At 41.3% G+C, this 6,867-nt stretch overlaps 1 long non-coding RNA gene across 1 annotated transcript; it reads right to left on the bottom strand.

Annotated features, from left to right (window-relative positions):
* Positions 1 to 1,640: 1,640 nt before the first annotated feature.
* On the bottom strand, positions 1,641 to 6,330 carry LOC139611957 (uncharacterized). The gene is made up of 2 exons (XR_011686402.1): positions 3,781 to 6,330; positions 1,641 to 3,704 (listed from the first exon to the last, which is right to left on the bottom strand). It is a non-coding gene; the product is annotated as an uncharacterized lncRNA (long non-coding RNA).
* Positions 6,331 to 6,867: the final 537 nt, after the last annotated feature.

The raw sequence follows: 6,867 nt of genomic DNA, 5'->3' as shown, positions 1-6,867 counted from the left end.
ACCAGTTAACCTCACCTTGTTTCAGGACACCCCACCGCTCTGTCAGTTTACAAATACAAAATTTATTTAGATTTATCATCCTGTGATTATGACTTCCCGTCTCAGGTGCATGTCAATTCTCTGTCAAGACATCAGCTTAAATATCAGATTTCTACTTTGGAAAATGTCAGACATTAAAAGTCATGAAATAGAAAGTTTAATGTTCTTTTGTTTAATGTTTAATCTAAAAACCTAAGGATTCTCACGAAGGTTCGGAACTGTCAGTGTGCTCCTCTGGCAGGTTTGGGGGCAGCGCTGGGACTTTGGGCCTCAGTCAGGCTGTCTGACTGTCTGCGTGAGTAAGTAGCAGCGTGCACAACTCCAAATACTCCAGCACTGGTTCAGTTGCACGTCGCTGGTATCTGAACAAAACAAACAGAATTCACTCACAGAGAGACAATCTCTTCTTTAATGTGGGCTAAACAATGTTGACTACGAATTCAAAACCTTTATTTGTAATGAAGGGACATAGTACGGCACCATTCAGAAGTTCATTCATAAAACCTTTGTTTTTAAGAATAGAAATATCTAATACTAATAATAGAAATTAGTCTTTATATATTTCTGTATGGTTTTTGTATCTTTGAATTTGAATCAGATTTGTATTGGATCCTCTCAGAGGGACATACACGCACCTCTACTTACTAACTTATGACTGTAGATGAGTTATTACAAAGGGAAACTTTGAGTCTTTATTTGTGACCGGTGAACCTTTTAAACTGAATGAAGAAGACTCCTCCTCCCAGCAGGGGGCGTGGTGGAGTCAGTCCTGACCCGTCCCTCTGCAGGAAACAGCCTTGTTCTGCTGCGATCACGTGTTTTATATGTTGACAGTTCATTCATAAAAAACTCTGGTTCCTCACTTTATAAAGTTTACCTTGTCTTACAGTAATAATGAATTAATAAATTAATAAATCACTCCATCATTATGTGAGGCAGTGAGGCAGCATGTCACTGGGTTCAGAGCAGATATGAATCTACATTCAGCAGAAGTGGAATCACTGCACTGTAAAAAATACTGTAATAATCACAGATCACAGTCCTGCATTTCATGTCTCACACAAGTCAGTTATTAGATATGAATTAATCATATATTCAGAAAATGTCTGTAAAGTATCAGGAGTAAAGGTAAATTAGCTCTAGTGAGGTATTTTTTTACACACGATCAGTCTGTTCTTATTCTATATTTGTCCAACTGAAAAGACAAGACAATACAATATGTTGGTCTCTCAACCCTATTAATAATTATTATTCAAAGTATTTTTTTTCATCTGTGAAAACAGGTAAAAATAAATGTCACCTGCCCTGAGAGGCAAGTGTGTCTCACCTGACTTCCAGTAGCATTTGTAACAGGAAACCCTCACAGATTAAAACACACATCCAGACCACAGAACAGTAAAGTTACAGAACTTGCTATCACACCTTGTACGTTGTGTTTAGACTAGAGTGTATGGAGAAATCAAAAATCACCCATAGACTGTGAAGTTTCCCTCTTGTATTACAACAACAGACACTGTACATAGTCCTGACCAAGAAGTGTGTGTGTGTGTGTGTGTGTGTGTGTGTGTGTGTGTGTCAATGGAAGAGAAGTGACGACCTGATAATCCTGTAAAACATTTAATGAGGAACATAAAAGTACGATGACCAGTACAACCAATAAACACATTTTCATTTCCAGACTCTTTTCCAGCAACAATCAGCAGAAACTCAAACTGTGACCTTTGACCTGCAGTGACGTCTGCTGTCCTATAACTCTGCTACATGAGAACTTATTAACACAGAAACATCTGAAGAAGTAAGTACAAAATGATGTCAGTAGATTGTCTCTAGATTTTTTGGACCTTCGTCACAAAGGCAGTGTAACTGTAAATAGACACGAGCGACTGCTGCTACAGTCTGACACACTGTTGGTTCATGTCACTCAAACACTCAGCCTGATCCTGGCTCTGGTTCTGGCTCTTATTCTGGTTGGGCTGAGGAGGCTAGTGATGATGATATTTACAGTTAGACTGGGGTGTTTGTGATCAGGTCAGCTCTCTCCTATAGTTAGAAATTACCAGCTGAGTTAACCACCTCCACGTGTTCAGGTGATAAAGAACAGGGAAGAACATGGACACTGAGACTTTGTCCCAGTTAAAATGTGAAGTCCCCTCACTGTGTCAGCCGGTGTGTTTGGAGGAGGACTGAAGGGGCCCCAGCATGCACTCAAACTCTGTCAGGTTCCTGTGAGGGGCCACAAGCCTGTGAGGGGCCACAGGGGCCTGTAAGGGGCTGTCACATTTTAACACAGAGAAAGGTGGAATTTCCAAATGTCCGACGTCTTTGGGAAGCAGCACTATTTGAGAACAGCTGTCGGACATCGAGTTTCTCTTTTTTTCTACTGTGATAGTTCCTCTGCATGCATTCAGCTGGGGTCCATAGAAGCACCTTTATATAATATAACATAGCACCATTTTTTCATATAGTTTTCCTATTGTACTGGGACCCGACCATTGGCATGCATACACTCTAAAAACTTTGTTTTCTTGTCACCATTTCTAAACGTAGCATTGATTCAAACGTTACAAGGCAAATAATGAATATTCATACAGTACTTTACATGTAGAAGATGAATTAATACAGTACACGTTAAAGAAAGTGCTAGAGTACAGAACCTCCTTGTTTTTTAGTCTTACTCTACAGGACTATAGACACACCAATGTATTACATTACATTTATCTATATATACACCTGTTCACATTGTCATTGTTCACTTCAGTTCATTTACATGACTTTACCAAACATGTAGTTTCCCACTCTGAAACTCTGATGCTGAACAGAAGACCAACAATCAGGATGCACATACTCACATCACTCTACCTGCACGAGCACAGACACACATGTACACTTTGTCCAGGTAAGCCCCACCTCTCTACTGCAGATCTGACTGACCCCTCCAGAACCGGGTCTCTGCTTCGACCGGTGGACGCTTCTTTTTTCTCGTCTCTGTCTGATCAAATAAAGCAAATGAGTCAAAAGGAGCATCAGCAGCCACCTTCACTGTCACTGTGAAGGTGCTTTAAGGCGTCAGGGTTGGAAACATTAGATCTTTGTTCACAGTTCATCATGTTGTTAATCAGAGTCCAACATCCTGCAGCCTCTTGCTGGACTTAAAGGAGCAGACAGTCTGTTTCTGCAGCTGTGGTCAGACTATGGCTGAATACACTGCTTCTCATTGTGCTTTCATTCTGTGACTGTCTGACTGACGCCATGGCACCAGTGCTCAACAACATCTCACAACAACATGACAGTCCAGTCTGAGAGAGCAGACAGATGTTCAAAACTACAACCTGAACCACACGTCAGCTCGATCCACAGGTTTAAACTGCCTCAACCATGAGACTCAAGTGAAAGGTAATTTCAGCTTCACACCATGGTCTTCCTTAGCAGATAGAAGACTGGTCATCTCAACGCTGTGGGATGTGGTTGAAAGCTCCAGAAAAAGTTGAACAGTGAACCTTGAGTCAACACTCTTGAAATGACAGAGAAAATAATGTTGTGTTCAAGTTCAGTTCAGTTTTGAGCCTTGTTGCATGATGAAGGCGGAGTCTGACCACAGCTGCAGCCTCAGCCTCTCACAGATGAGGGCGCCACAGCTCCGAGTCTCCAGCAGCTCTCTGACTGACCTGGTAGATCTGGTGCCAAGAAAATAATCTGTGACATCTCATCATTCTGAATAATTCACCAGGTCTGTTTCCTGACAGAGCTCTGTGATTTGGCACCAGTTATTATCCAGACATCAACCTAGTGTGGATGAAACTGAGAAAGAGAAAATGTCAACACATGAGAAGAACAGAGGTCAAAGTTGAAGCAGGAAGTGTTGACTGGAAACGCTCCAGGAAACATCTGGATTCTACCATGTTTCATTCAGTAAAGTTGATAATGTCACACAGAGATGAGGAAGCATCACTTCCTGGTCTGTAAAAAGTAAAGTAAAAGATTCTGACTCTGTGCACTGAGGTGGAACCAAGTGTATGTATATATATATATATATATATATATATATATATATATATATATATATATATGTGTGTGTGTGTGTGTGTCTGTGTGTATTTGATGTGTGAAACCGTGTGAAACTTTTTTACAGTAATTTTATACCAATAATTAAAATCTTCTTATTGAAGATCCACCACCAACTCCACAGAGGAGACAGAAGAAGAGGAAGAAGAAGGGTGGTGGATCTGAGACCATCTTCATCCTGAACTCATCACTGGTTTCATGAGGTTTGTGAAATGAGCCTGAGACAAAACTGAACCTTCTGATGTCCTGTTCAGAGGACCACCTTTATTTAACCACCTGATGTGGTTAAATTGTTTATTCAAGTGTAATCTGATGATTTCACATGTGTGCCCTGGTCTGGTGAAGAACAGGACCTGATCTGAACAGCGACAGTGTGTCAGGCTCATCTCACAGGGGTCAGTGAGACTCAGAGTCTCAATCTACATTAACACATATGAAGCTGAACTGTCCCTTCAGTCTGAGACAGACTCAGACTCAGACCAGGAGCTGGTCTACACAGGGATCCATGATTGTCTCTTCACACCAAAGGCCTGGACAGACACTCCCTCTACATCAGCTGATCGTGAAGTAGCAGAACCAAAGTGCAGCTTTTCTTTAAAGTGCTTCTGTCTTATTTGGAACTGGACAGACAGAAGATCATCAGACATGTAGGATAAAACCAGGTCTTCGCCTTCATGTCTGAGACTTTGTCTCTGGAGCTGAATCAGATCAGAATAAAGGATTTCATATATATTCTAACTCTAGATCATTTGTGCTTTCAATACTTCCTACAACACTTAAAGAACCTTTATCATTTATATGAAAATAAAACTGAACCATCACAGTTCAAAAACACACTAAAGCAACCGGTCCTGTGCTTCTCATGCACCTGAACGCATCACGACAAGCAGCTGTCACCTGTTCAAACCTCTAACACTGATTCTTTTTCCTCCAAAAAATAAAAAGATGAAAATGAGACATTGTGTTATGTCACTGAACATGACAGTGAACACGACAGTGAACATGACAGTGAACGTGTCATTGAACATGTCAAACATGTCACTGAACACGACAGTAAACATGACAGTATACATGTCACTGAACATATCACTGAACACGAAAGTGAACATGGCAGTGAACAGATCACTGAACACAAAAGCGAACATGTCACTGAACATGACAGTAAACATGTCACTGAACATGTGACTACTGACATCAGTCAGGTCACTGACACAGAGCTCGACTCAGACGCCCTCAGCTGGTCAGTTAGTGGTCAACACTTTTTACTCTGCCTTTAAATAACAAGTTGATTTAATTACAGCTCAGTGTGGTTTGAATCTGTGAGGACAGAGCCACAACATGAGATAATACGGCTGTGTTTTGTTGTAGTATTGTTGCTATGGTAACCTGCAGTTTAAAACACCTTGAACATTGATATAGAGTGGTGGTGAAACAGACTGTTTCAATATTCTATAATATTATAGCAGCCAGCCAATCAGAGCCCAGTGTTTGCCACAGACATCTCTGTAAGACATACCTGTATGACAGACATACCTGTATGTAGCAGGTACCATGTTTGAAAGGTCACATGACAGAATCTGACCTGTGATTGGACGTTTTACTGCCAGTGACAGAAAATACACAGAACTGTGCAAAAGTTATAGACTCTTCTTCATTTTCTTCATCATCATCACCATCAGGAGGCATCTGATTGGTTCATATTCATCCTGAGACCAAACACACAGCCAGAGTCATGAAGCCTGTCAGAGAACAGGAGAACTACGAGTCCTGCAGCAGATAGTCTCCAGAGTCTCCTCCATGTCCAGAGTCTCCTCATGTGGAGTCTGGACCACATGAGGTGACAGAAGAACTGAGGCAGGTTCTTCAAGATGCTAGAACAACCTATGTGCAGAGCACCTGAAGAACTGTGTGCAAGGAGTAGGAGGAGAACATGAGCTGGTTTAAAGTCAAAGCCAGCAAATCCTGATCTGATTGAGGCTACATCCACACTGATACATCTTCATTTTAAACAAAATCAATCTTGTTCCACACTAACACACCTTAACACACACATCACATGACCATTCACCCACACTGAGCATGTGCGAACCAGTGTAAACAGGAGGCAGATCGTCTCCTCTCAGTTGGTTAGTTCCAGTAGATCCTCTGAAGAAGGAACAGCAAAGACAGTTATAGAGTTAAAACACTGAACAGCGTCTGCAAAGACAACAAGATCAGTTACACTGTAATTCATTACGTCCATATGATAATAGCCAATCAGGAGCCACCATGGGTGTCTGCGTCATCGTTTCCAAAGGTCTCTGTTTCTGTCCGTCCAGACTACAACACAACCCTGGAGTTTTAGAAATAAAATGTGTCAGTGTGGAAGGAGCCTGAGGTCTCTTTCACTAAGACATAAAAACTGTTTTCTAAAACATCCTACTTCACTTTTAGGCCTGAAACTTCTGCACAGTGCTGTGACTTTAAATTAGTCTTTAACAACTGAATCTCAATTATGCTTAATTATTAATATTTTTTACTTTATTGAATTAAACTGTTCATGTTTGATGTGTTTCTGTGCCCTGAGCTCTGGATGTCGAATGTACCATCAGAACAGAGTCTGAGTTCTGTGTCTAGTGAGCAGCTCAGAGCTCAGTGTTAACACAAATCCAGCTGAGATGGACGTTTATGGACCTGCAGCCATTGCCACACTGGGACACCATCACCTCCTCATCATCAGAAGAAGGGCACAGCACACTGGTACTGAGACATTTCTCTCTATCCCAC

Source organism: Trachinotus anak, unplaced genomic scaffold (genome assembly GCF_046630095.1).
Source record: "Trachinotus anak isolate AG129_WGS33_773 ecotype Australia unplaced genomic scaffold, CSIRO_AGI_Tana_v1 ptg000028l, whole genome shotgun sequence".
In the NCBI taxonomy this organism is placed as follows: Eukaryota; Metazoa; Chordata; class Actinopteri; order Carangiformes; family Carangidae; genus Trachinotus; species Trachinotus anak.
Note: the sequence above shows the minus strand (reverse complement) of the source record. Positions and strands in the feature narration are given on the sequence as shown.